This window comes from Thermobia domestica, chromosome 16 (assembly GCF_964235325.1).
Source record: "Thermobia domestica chromosome 16, izTheDome1.hap1.1, whole genome shotgun sequence".
NCBI classification, from domain to species: Eukaryota; Metazoa; Arthropoda; class Insecta; order Zygentoma; family Lepismatidae; genus Thermobia; species Thermobia domestica.
In genome coordinates, this window is record NC_137469.1 from 89,660,641 (window position 1) to 89,673,930 (window position 13,290).

Genomic DNA, 13,290 nt, shown 5'->3' on the forward strand with positions numbered 1-13,290 from the left:
ACACTTGCACGGCACTCGCGAGCCGACTGTCTGATTAGGAAGCAAATGGAGGATATAGCGTGAGGGATCCATGGTTTCGTAAACAAAAATAACCCGGAGCTTCTGGGCTGGTGGTTTTCTCACAAAATGTTCAAACTTTCCGTGTGTAGGTGAACACCTGCGTCTCTCTACAAGTGGGTGTTAAAATGAAAACGACCGCGAGAAAAATACACACACCTCTTGTTTGCTCCGAACCACTTTACAAGGATTTGATGAATGTGAGAGTTTATTTTATCATCATTTTGTTTTTAAAGTGTCTTTTTTTTAATGGTTACTATTCTTTCAGCTTATTATTATATACTTACTACATCGTTTGCTTTGCACAGGTTGTACACTGACTTATATACGATGTTTGACAATATTTACAGACAGCTTGTTCATGCCATAACAAGACGGCAGTTTATCTTGTATTTTGTAAACATATCTTGAAGAGGTGAGAGAAAAACGTGTGTGCGAGAAGCGTATACAACGGCATTGAATATATAGGGTGTCCAATATACAGTGCAACCGGAGTTTGGGATAGTAGAATTTTTGACCTGAAGAGATACATAAATAATGCTTATACCAAAATGAAGCTTTGTTCATGTATATATTTTTAAACTAGGAGGCAACAATTGAAGTACACTAGGAACCACACAGTGTTGCCAAGTGTAACCTAAGGAGATTTTTTTTTTTCAAAACGTAAATTGACTCATAACTCATACGTGTGGATGTTCTGTCGTTAATTTTCAGTTGAAGTAGCTTGGAAACAATGGAGCAGGAAAAAGAATTTTTCATTTCCACCGATAACTAATCGGATGAAGCCTTTGTAAAAGGGAACTAGGGAAATCGTAGTTTTAATAAATTAACACTCTGAATTGGCAATGCTGATGATGTTTCAGTGCAAAAAATAACGAGGAATAAATTTTTGATAGAAATAATAGATTTTTGCCTATGAATTGCCGGCTTGATGGTGCATGAACATCTAACACACGTTAATTCACTGTAATCACTTCACTTCACCAACAGGGGATTAAAATGAGGAAAAGGGGGAGATTGAAATTAATTCCTTGTGGTCTCGCCTTCGTGTCGTTTTGGTCCATACAACGTCTAGTGGATGTACACGGGAGAGTACAGGTGGCACAGTTGCCGTGCATCTACTGGACGTCCAGAACGTATGTCCATTTCTGGTACCAAACCGAACTAATTATGGACGTACAGACGCCCAATGGACGTTCAGAGAACGTGTTCTTTTGGTCCATACGACGTCCACTGGATATACACAAGATGTTACTTTAAGACAGTTGCCATGCATCTTCTGGACGTCCATTCGGAGCTAAAATGGACCTATTATGGACTTCAAACTGACGTAGAGGATGTCCATATGTGGATATCATGGAAACCTGAACGTACAAATTGTGACTATTTTTGGTTCCTACACGGACCAATTATGGCCTTTCACTGAATGTTCTAAAGGACTGCCACAGAAGGATTATTCACTTAAAGCCCGATACAGAAGCCATACTATCTGGAATCAATCTATTTTTAACATAGGTTAAATTTTACCATATCAAAGTGACATTTAACCCTTTGGGGATCTTATGGTACATTTTGTACCATACGCGTTTTTCATGGTACATTGCCTTATTTCTCTTCTATTTGAGCTTTTTCGGCCGGGTTTTTTTTGTTTTTCAAGTCCAGAGACATTGTAGAAGGCATTGCGTATGGTTTCAGACCGTACTGCGTCCAGACATGGGAGGTGATGACGTCATAATCTTAAAGTGTATTTTTTCCCTTTTTAAGCCTATGTTCATTATTTTTTGGCGGGCTTATATTTTCACGTAGAAGATTGAAAGTTTGCACAAACATTCAGTCCACCGCGTAGTATTTACCAGATTTTTTGGTTTGATGTCAGTGCTAAAACAGGGGGGGAACCAGAGGGACAAAGGGGTAATAAAAGGGATATTTTTACCCCAAAAATCCCGTTTCTCGTCATTTTCCCGCCTCACATACATGATAGGACCGCGTGAGTCATACCGTCTGAAAGGCCGTTCCAATCTGAAGAGAATGACGGTCGAATTATTATTCTAGGGTAATTAGAGATGTCTCAGGGATTTTTTGAAAAATATACTTCTATATAGGGAAAAATGGGGCATTGTCGGTATATATATTTTTTGGCGGGCTTATTTTTGAACGTAGAAGATTGAAATTTTGCACAAACATTCAGTCCACCGAGTAGTATTTACCAGATTTTTTTGTTCCGATGTCAGTGTTAAAACAGGGGGGGAACCAGAGGGACAAAGGGTTAAAAAAGGGATATTTTTACCCCAAAAATCCCGTTTTTCGTCATTTTCCCGCCTCACATACACGATAGGACCACGTGAGTCATACCGTCTGAAAGACCGTTCCATTCTGAAGAGAACGACGGTCGAATTATTATTTTAAGGTAATTAGGGCCGTCTCAGTAAATTTTTATCCAAATATACTTCTGTATAGGGTAAAAGTGGGGCATGATAGGGAAATTTTTTCTGGCGGGCCTATTTTTTCACGTAGAAGATTGAAATTTTGCACAAACATTCAGTCCACCGAGTAGTATTTACCTGAAGTTTTTTTTCCCGATTTCTGCGTAAAAACAGGGGGGTCCAGAGGGGCAAAAGTTGAGAAAAGGGAAATTTTGCAGCAAAAAATTCCTTTTTCCAGGAATTTCCCGCCTTAGATACATGATGGAGACATGTAAATGGTACCGCCTGAAAGACAGTTCTATTCTGAAGAGAATGATTGGCGGATTATAGTCCTAGGGTTATTAGGGATGTCTCAGGAATTTTTTTCCCTGAGATCATAGTGTTTTATGGTGATTTGGGGCATTGTGGGAATTTTTGATAAAAATTCTCCCTCCATTACTATTCAAGATAGAAACTTGAAATTTGGCACAACCATTCAGTATACCAAGTACTATTTATCAGATTTTTTTTAGATGGCTACGATTACACAGGGGGGTCCAGGGGGGGCCAAAGTTCGAAAAAAAATTTTTCCCTCCGAAATTTTCACTTTGAAAATTTTTTTCCCGCTTCTGGTATATGGTATGAGCATGCAAGTGGTACCATTTGAAAGCCAGCTCTATTCTGAAGAGAATGAGGTATGAACCATGATCCTAGGATAAATAGTGACGATGCAGTATCTGCTTGACTGAAAGTCTCAAAAATAGCCCAAAAAGCCAAGATCCCCAAAGGGTTAAATAAGCCATCTTCCATCAATTTTTACTATCAGTCAACAAATACACACATCAACATTTATACTATAAAGTTTTATGAGCAAACAAAAAAACAATGAGAAATATTTTTAATACGTTTAATATTTCGTACCTTTCCAGTCAAAATTCTTGTTCTGTGTTCCACGAAAATAATTGGTTTTCGATTTTTATCTACTGAAAGGTCAAACTATTTGAAGATTCGGTATCAATAGCAAATCTAGATCCAATTTTACATGAATTAATCCTTCCTTACAATAATGCATCCTTATCTCCCGAAAATGAGAACTCAAAATATAATTAACAAAGTAAAGTATTCTGCCCATACGCTTCAGTTAATACAATTTGTTGATTAAAAAAGCTTCAAACCTGCATTCTCTTCCACTCTTTGTAGATGCATAGAAAGATATCACAAAACGAAACTTCCCTCGATTCACTCTAAAGTTTCAAATTCATTTGGAAATATCAGTTCTCCCTTTTCCTTAGTATTGAGAACAGACAAGACAGCTACGCTTCACTTCTCATATTGAAACAAATGATGACCAAAACTTTTTAACGCTATCCCCCCCTTTTATTTTTGCATATTATCATACTCATAGGAGAAACATTAACTTCAATCAAAACATGCCATCCATTAATGGCCGAGAACGTTACAAATTATTGAACTTATATACATTAAAAAATAAGAAAGGCGTAACATAGAAAGAAACGAATAACATAACAATATACTTTATTGGATTACCTCTAATTACATATACTGCTCCACAATATTTGTCTTTTTATATTGAATAAGATTGTAATACGATTTTCTTTCGCATCTCAATGATATTAAAAGTTTCGTATACATGTTTTATTCTTGATTATGAAATGTATTATAAACGCATAATATTGTTACTAAAATAAATATTTTTTAAAAGCAAGTGAATTTTAACCTTCTCACTGATATATCATGAGATTCTTTCTTCGTGCGCTCCATTTTTCTTTTTTCTGAAATTAAGAAAATGGGAAAATTAATTCTAGGTATAATCAACATCACAACGATCAAAATTAAAATCAGATTATGAGGTTGCTGTTAAGTAAGGTTCTTTATGTTTAACTTTAAAGAGTAAAAATTACATGACGGATTCAACTTGGGACCTTTTGGCTTTAAACTATACAAACGGGACTCAAAGGTATACAAAGTTACAATGCAAATTCCAAATTGAACTACAAATTACAAAAATGAGCTCCTCCGTGGCTAAGCGGTTAGCATACGCGCCTTTAGCGTGGGAGACCCGGGTTCGATTCCCGGCGGGAGCCCACGTGGTTCGGATTCCACGTTAATCAGTAGGTCCACGTCTCATATAGCCTCGCTGCTGAAACGGACGTTAAACTAAAAATAAATTAATCAATACAAATTACAAAATGTATTATTAGCGGCAGTTTCAAGTTTCTGAAAATCTACTTTTTTTCTTGTAGCCTTGGGCCACAAAATGTATTTCCTTTTCATACTTTATTCTGTTCAAGCACAATACAATGAATCTCAAATTTCAAGTTTAACTCCCAAAAGTCGTTCCATCTAAGAAACAGACTTTCTCATTCCATTGTAAGATCGAAGAATGTTAAAGGTTTTCCGATTTTCTAAAATATCGGAAAAAAATATAAGTACGAATATATCCCCACCTTTCCGAAATAATATATATACAGGTGGCGGCGGTGCGAAGCTCAACAGTGGCGTTCTGTTTCCAAAGCTTAACCCTTTTAGGCTTTATAGTAACTTCTGTTACCACATCGTATTTGATCGCTTATTTAGGTTCTATAACAAATATTTAAGCCGGTTTTTTTTTATTGGCCAAGTCTAGGATGGACCAAAGAACACCGCAGATGCGTTTTGAAACCGGATGGTGAACTTGGCGACGCCAAGTGGGGGCGGAGGGGCGTGAAATTTTTCATAAAACAAATTTCAGAAATTTTTCACGCCTTTAATTTGCAAGATATCAGATTGAAACTTTGCATACTGATTGCGTGCACCATTAGGTATTTCTCATTTTTTTGAGATCCCTATGTGAAACCAGGGTCGGGTACGAGGGGCTCAAGTGTTTTTCGGAGGGGTCCGAAGCGGTGAGTTTTTCTGAAAAATTTCCGATTGTCTCGATTGTTCCGGTGATGTGTACGATACGGACATGTAGTGGTACTGTTAGAAAGAGCTCGTTATACTGAAGAAAATGACGTTTGAACCATGACTGTACCCAGGCCCGGGCCAGAAGGGCGCAAAAATTTCTATTTCCTTTTTCCAAAAAATGTCTCAGTTTTTTTTTTCGTTTCTAGTGTATAATACGGACAAGCGAATGATACCATTGGAAAGTATCTTCTATCCTTAAGAAACAAGGTATGAACCTTGATCCTACGACAGATATTAAGGAAGCAGTAGTTGTTTGAGTGAAAGTCTCAGGTTAACTCAAAAATGGAAATCCTAAAAGGTTTAAGCATTTCTATGTATTTATTTATAGTTTCGTATCTTAATCTACTACTTATGTAGCATGAATACAAATGAATATCAAGCTGTTCGGTGAAACTATCATTTTTCTTTTCAAAAGTTTTGTTAAACACTGAGTAAACACCCTGATATTTTTAAAAAATTAAATTAAACGGGTAACTGTAAGCAAGTATACTATTACTTCAATACAACACAGCTTCTTGGTATCGTAGAGTTTGTTGCCAGGGTACATTAAACTTCAGTTTCTATTCTGTACGTTATCTTGTTCGTCTACCTTATGTTCTACGCAATCCATTAAAACAACCGTAATATCATTTTACTACTTTGGAAATTTGTTGAATTTTATAACTTAAAACTATACTTGCTCAATAAATCATAACTAACCTTTGTTCTCTTCCCTCCTGTCTCTCCTTCGTTCGTCGCAGCCGCTTCTGAATTATCGTCTCCACTTTTTCTCTGTAACTGTCCCGCAAGCTTTTTCTACGGATTCTGTGGAAAGAAGAATAAGTGTTATACTTGAGTCTGTGTGTATTATTTTGACATTCTAACATCTGCAAATCTATGAGATCTAAACTAGTTATAACCAGAAAATGTAAAAACAGCAACTAAAGAATTTTGCAGCAATTAACATAATCATGCCTGTTTGCCTCTAACCAGGGCCGTAACTTGTGGGGGCAGGGAGGGCAACTGCCCCTCCAGGGAAGCTTCCCGCCGTTCGAGGGGGCCTACTTTAAGACAATTTTTTTATTCCATATACTGTAATACATGTAATTATAAATGAAGCATCAAACAGGTTCACTACATTACATACACAAAACAGCACACAACAGGTAGATAAAACAAAAATGTGTCGTGAACCCACTTCAGTAAAAAATGTCTATATTATTAAGTGCCCCAGAAATCTTTATTCTTATGGCTTTGACATTTTTAAATATTGTCCCTTTAGTTAATTTGTCATGTACGAAATGGGCCCTGCAGAGAGCTGGAGGGCCCACAAAGAGTAAGAGAAAGATGGAAAGACGAGATCTATTTTCGAATTTTGTGGGGAATCCAAAACAATGTTTTGGAGGGGGCTCAAATATTAATGCTTTCCCCCCCAAAAAATCTAAGTTACGGCGCTGCCTCTAACTTTAATTTAGAGCAAGACATGATATATTATGTGTAATTGAAAGGAAAAATGTTATAAGGTAGATATGTGTAATCGACTTCAAAAATGTTATCTATCTAACATTGAGCCCATTTACTACGAAAATATATTTATCGCACATTAAATGTGCAACATAAAAATTGTGCTATTTTTTTTTTAAAAAAGGAGATAAACATATTTGAGTCATTGCACGCCAAATTATTACACTACAGCCCATTTTCAACCCAACTCTTTTCTTTCAAGTAAATTTTATTTCCGTGTTATCCTGGATAAAAATTCATTATTGTCTTAGAAGAAATTATGAAATCAATTGCAATTTTATCTACGTCCATTACAGCTTACAATTTAGCCTTTAAATATTAAGACTAAAACCAAATCTTTAAATATTAAGACTAAAACCAAATTGATGATGCAATATTTTTGACAATTTTTTATATTTCAGACGCGTGTCTCTGGCAACATGCTACACGTATGAACCTAACACTGCATTTCTACTAGGACAGTACTGCAAATGCCATTTAATTCTGGAGATGGTGTGCTATGGACTTACAAAACTTACAACCATTTGTTGACTTAAACCGAAACAATTAGACATAGACCCCAAAAACGTGTGGTCCTCTCAATACAGACCAATTATACTATCCTCAAACCAGTTATAAGTCTGTGACCAAGCAGAGATACGAAGGAGGACCACCGTTAGAAAGTTCCCCCTTAGTAACTGCGTCTTAGTTATTTCGTCTCCGCTAGACGACCTTCAGAATTGGAATTTACAAACAAATTCTATATAACAAACAAACTTCGTTACCACCAAAAGTTGGTTAAAAAGCAAAGATAATAGAAAGGAAAATAAAAAAAAAATCCAGTTTAAGAAAATTTAAATAATAGAAATTACTCTAATCAAAAGGTGAACTAAGTAAATAGGAATAAATTACATGTCCGGAGGAAATCTTAAAATTAAATCGGATAGTTATTAGTACAAGTCCATCGGTAATGGAAAATAACGTTAAACTTTCTTACTGTGAGCTCACACACATGTCCCTCCACATCACACCGCTCTGCCCCGAAGGAATAATGACAAACGCCATGAAGTATACAAGGAGATGAAAATATCCTCTCACACCAAAACAAAGTAGGAAGAAAGTACTTAATTCGAATGAAAATAAAAGTACAACAAAAAACTGGAAAATACCGAAATAATGAAAAAAAACACAGGATGTGTTAACTTGTATTACTTTTTCCTTACTAAATCTTCCTCGTTATTGGAAATATTGTAAATATATAATATAATAACGTTACTAAATAATATATGGACGTATTTATGAAGTTTCCCAAGATATCAATACGCATAGATGTCATTACACTATTCGTCTTCACTTACACACCGAATTGCGACTAATTTCCACTCAACCTCATCTGGTCGATATACATTTTACGCCGAAACTTTAACATTGAAAATTTCTATAGTTACATTGTACGTGTTAATCCAACCCCGATATTCGAAGAAAAGATGCTTCTACATCTCCTACTCCCAGCTTCTAGAAATCTGAGAGCTAAAATCTTTAACCAATGACATTTCTTCTATCCACCTGTGGCAGATGTGACGAAGAAAAAAATATCACTGCTAGCATTTGTTAGTAATTATTTCAACTTAATAAATATAAAGGATACAGTAAATAATATACTTTACTATTATGATCCCCCCCAAAAAATTTGATGCTATAGACCTTTTACGTTTATTTATTAACTGACATTTCTGTTTCTTGGCAAAGCGCTGATACTTAAATACACGATAAAAAAACTATACGGAAAAGGGGGAGGGTATGAAAAGAGTTTCTCTCTCTCTCTCTCTAATCACTGTAACGATAAGTTACACACTGAAGTATTGAAATGCGGGAGCGTTTCAGGCAGAACAGAGAAAAAATAATTCAGAAGAAAAAAATAAGTAAAAATAAAAAATTAAAATAAAATAAATAACAAGTACATAGAAATACACAATTTGGCGACTACTTTCATCTGGGTGTCTATGATCCAGCATCTTCAGTTTTTATTGTGCAGTATTTTCAGTACCTATATTACAATATCTGCAGATATGTTTAAGTAGATAAACACTGCATCTAAAAGTTTTTAGTATATCGTATTGTGAAAGCGTATCTTCACTATAAAATAATGCCTTCAGATGACTTGAAGAATTCTCACTTTACGAAACGATGGCTCAGTGGTAGAGCGTTCACCTCTGGTGCATTTAACTCCGGGTTCAAACCCTGTTCTCGCCAAGTGAAATTTGTGGTGGACAAACACCATGTGCGTGGGTTTCTTCGGGGTTCTCCCATTTCCTCGCACTTTCTTCATTCCACCATTTAATTCATTTCTCATCATCACCACCGTCTCCTTTAGCGTAACAGGTATAACATGGGACGTAAAACTCAAAAATATAATTTTCATTCATTTACGAAACGACGGAGCATAAGTGATTAGAAGGGGGAAGGGGAAGCAGGTGAAGAGAAGAAAGGTAAAAGGAAAAGAGGTGGACTCAAGGAACTTGTACTATTGTCGATTGGGGCCAGAGGGAAGGTTCATATTTAAATTATTTCCTTTTTACTTCTCCTTATTTAAATCTAACGATACACATTACTGGGTTGTGCTGTATGCAATTTCGGTGGAGACTAAGCACCTCTTGGCGAATACATGTTCACCCTATTCCTCTGAGCAAACGAGAAATGATGCGACAAGAGCTTTTAAGCGATAACTAGAAGTGTAAAATGTCCAAGAGCTCTCATTATACTCTGAAACAAACTAGGCCTAACCTAACCTGATGTAAATGCACATAATAATGGAGCAGTTATCTAGATCCTTCCCAAATCATTTCATATAGCATCAACATATTCAAGCGGCAGGGGTGCAGAACATTGACTCGCCTCCCATTCAGTTGTAATAAAACAAGAGAGTAATGTGCCCTACGGGTCTCTAACAACCCGGCTTTACTCGCTATCGCTCGCTATGTTAATTGAGGGGTTCATCCAAGCAAACGATTCCACCAAATAGAAAATTTATGGGTAAAATATGATGGGAAACACATTTCGTGAAGAAATGAAAGTGTGAATATGAGTAATTACTGTCAGTACACACTATACTAAATTGAATTCGAGTGATAGTGGAAGTATTTTATGTGTATATCTGCTTTTCCACTATCCTCGTTTAGCGTATAACTCTCGTAGCTGAGACGCCTGCTCCCTACGGACGTACGCCCTCTCTACCGCGCCCCAGCCTTGATTCGGGAATATAGCATTCGTGCTTCTTATTGGTCACCTAGCACAAGTTGGTACATCATCATGCACTGTAGGCTTTATGCCACACACCCGTAATTTTTTTATTAGGCTCAGGCCCGTCTTTTAGAACCGGTATCCGCAATGTCGTTGCTGTTGAATTTAACGTCCCGTTCATCAGTAAGGCTATATAACACGAAAACTTACTGATTAACGTGGAATCCAAACCACCTGAGCTCTCGCCGGGAATCGAACTCGGGTCTCGCACGCCAACTACTTAGCCACGGAGGAGCTCACATCCGCAATGTATTTATACTTATGGCATTATGGCTGTATTGCCAGAATACGAAAATAAGAAAAGGAATATTTTTTAGTTTCTCACCCAAAATACTAGAAATTGGCCCTGGCTCACTTGACAATGATTATTGTTCGAAATACGATGTGAACGTATGGCATAAAAACTAGTCCATAAAACACTGACTAATTTGTGCTACGTGGCCAGGAAAAAGCACGAATGCCGTCTAACCGAGTCAAAACAGGAGAGCAGAAACAGCGTCCGTAGGGAGCAGACGCGTCAGCGGCGATGAGTATACGCATAAACGAGGATGGCGGAAAAACAATTTCATCAATCAGTTCATTTCATAAAATGCACGCCTTATGTGTTGCACAGCTTTGGGGGAGGTACTGCATGCAATCCAAAAAAGTACCAAAATGCACTAAATTAGATTATTCTCGATTAGCTTTGGTTAAATGTTCCTCTTCTTTTCTGTAGCTTCAATTTGTTTACACTAGTCACAATAAACTTTTTGTCTGTTTAGTAGACCATGCCTTTCACACGATTTCGACAACTGACACTCATTTTTGTATAACTTCATAAAACTCAATCACGATATGACACAATCTTGTCATTTATGCACTGCCTTTCCCAAAAATGATAACAAATATACCGCCAAATAGTCCCTTCCGCCCCCCATATATATAGTGTAGCTTACAATATCAAAAATAACTAACGACAACAAGTATTTTGGTAACTATTACCCTCAACTTACTTTTACTCACGAACCAAAAGAAACTTTCCAATTTATCTGGTAAATTTTCTAAAATTGGTCCGGCGATACAGTAGTTAACCCATACTGAGCCCTCCTGAAGTCAATCTGCAAGTAGTAATGGAGCTCCTCATTTTGTGCATGCTGGGCTAAAAGAAATACAAAACTCTAATCTAACCTGGGAATGTAAGAAATCTGTCAAAATTTGGTAGAACCGTCTTCTCCAGTAATGTCGAATTGAGTCCTGAGCTTTGGTACAGAAGGAACGAACCTCACTAGTATCTTATATGAGGGTGTTATTACACCCTTCACCATCCGAATTCACTGATATATATATATATATATATATATATATATATATATATATATATATATATATATATATATATATATATATATATATATATATATATATATACCTATTATATTCTAATATTACCAATTCCCATGTGCCCATCTACGTTACCCCAGCCTATTATAATACACCCGAATATAAGATTTGAAATGGCATGTCGACGTAATAGTGAAGTTATCCACGTCCTGAATTGTTCCTTCTTAATTAAGAATTGGTTTATAATTGATAATGACTTACTTTTGTCCACATACACAGAAACTTTCAGTTGTATAATAAATGGTGCACCGGAATAAATCTATATAAACAAATCACTCATCATATCTTACCTTTTTCGCAGTTCCTATTCTCTCTCTCTTCTTCACTCCGCTTCTAATCAACCACTCAATTCAAACCGGCTAAGAGTGCACTGTGCAAGGATCTGCGCATGTGCCGTCACTAACAATTGAATGTTGTTTTCCGTACGTCCCTTTTTTATCCAGATAATGTAGGTCCGTGGACGTTTCATTCGTGGATTTAATATTGACATCCAATGGACCATCCACTGAAGTCCAGAAAATTGATATTCACTTCTGAACGCAATATGGACATCCAATGGACCGTCCACACAAGTTCAGAATGTGGATGTCCATTGCCGAACTTAATATGGACAACCAATGGATGTTACGCATAAGTCAATGTACTAAAACTGGACGTTCTGGATCTAATATGTACGTCCACTGGCTGTGATGCGCTCTGTGGGATTTCAAACGATGATTCGTTAAATAAACGATTTTGTAACACAGACTTCACTTCTTGGTCCATTCAATCATCCATGGCGGCACAGAGTGCTACTTCGCGCGTTTAGCATTAAGCGTCTGTCTTCTTACGCCTGATACTAACTACGCTTATTATTGAAAAGTACCTTTTCATACACAATATACATATCGTTGTATGTCATTTTGATTTGCTCTCAAAGTTACATAATCAAAATACTAAGAGTGACAAAGGTAAGCATCGATGATGCTGGAATTCGCAGGATTATTTCTTGAAACAGTGCAAACACTTTACTTTCCTTTGTGCCTTGAACGGGAAATGCAAGTCACCACTGCACAGAGTTGTCAACACGTTGAAAAAGATAAAACCATAACACAAAATTTGCGTCAACGTACTGTGCATGGAGCCTTATTCCACTTCAGACAAGAGTAACTGGGAAAAATTAAAATGGAATGGGAGTGAGGGAGGACACACGCTTATAGTGTTTGAATCAAAACATTTTACAATTTCAACATCGCTGTAGATAGTCCAGTCAATGAACGCTCAAAAGTGGGGTGTAGAGGATATTGCCGGTTACAGAATTTTTGACTTCAGGGCTGTGTTTGGAGTAGTTAGGAGGTAAACATACAAAAAGCCCCCGGACCTACGAGGTGAGCGGGGGCAAGAGGAGCGGGGAAGTCACTGTTTACGGGTTTTCGCGTATATCTCGAAAACAGTGCGTCGTAATGAAAAAGTTTTTATGTTCAAATAGAAAGCTGAGAAAATTTCCTACAAGATTGTTCCTATTCCTTTTTTCCTTATTCCTAATAGTTTTCGAGATATCCGCTTGTGAAAATTGCAAATTAACAAAAATCACTTTCCTCCCTCACTTTTGTAGACAAAATTTGCGTTTTAGTAAATCATCCCTTAACTTCAGCCAAGTCCTTAGGTAAAAAAAAAAAAAAAAAAATCGTAGAACATTAAATTTTCTTTGAAATGAGTTATT

The 13,290-nt window shown here is 36.7% G+C and overlaps 1 long non-coding RNA gene across 1 annotated transcript; it reads right to left on the reverse strand.

Moving 5' to 3' along the window:
- Nucleotides 1–4,015: 4,015 nt before the first annotated feature.
- Nucleotides 4,016–11,971, reverse strand: LOC145672782 (uncharacterized). Its single transcript, XR_014128651.1, has 3 exons — nt 11,879–11,971; nt 6,126–6,230; nt 4,016–4,252 (listed from the first exon to the last, which is right to left on the reverse strand). It is a non-coding gene; the product is annotated as an uncharacterized LOC145672782 (long non-coding RNA).
- Nucleotides 11,972–13,290: the final 1,319 nt, after the last annotated feature.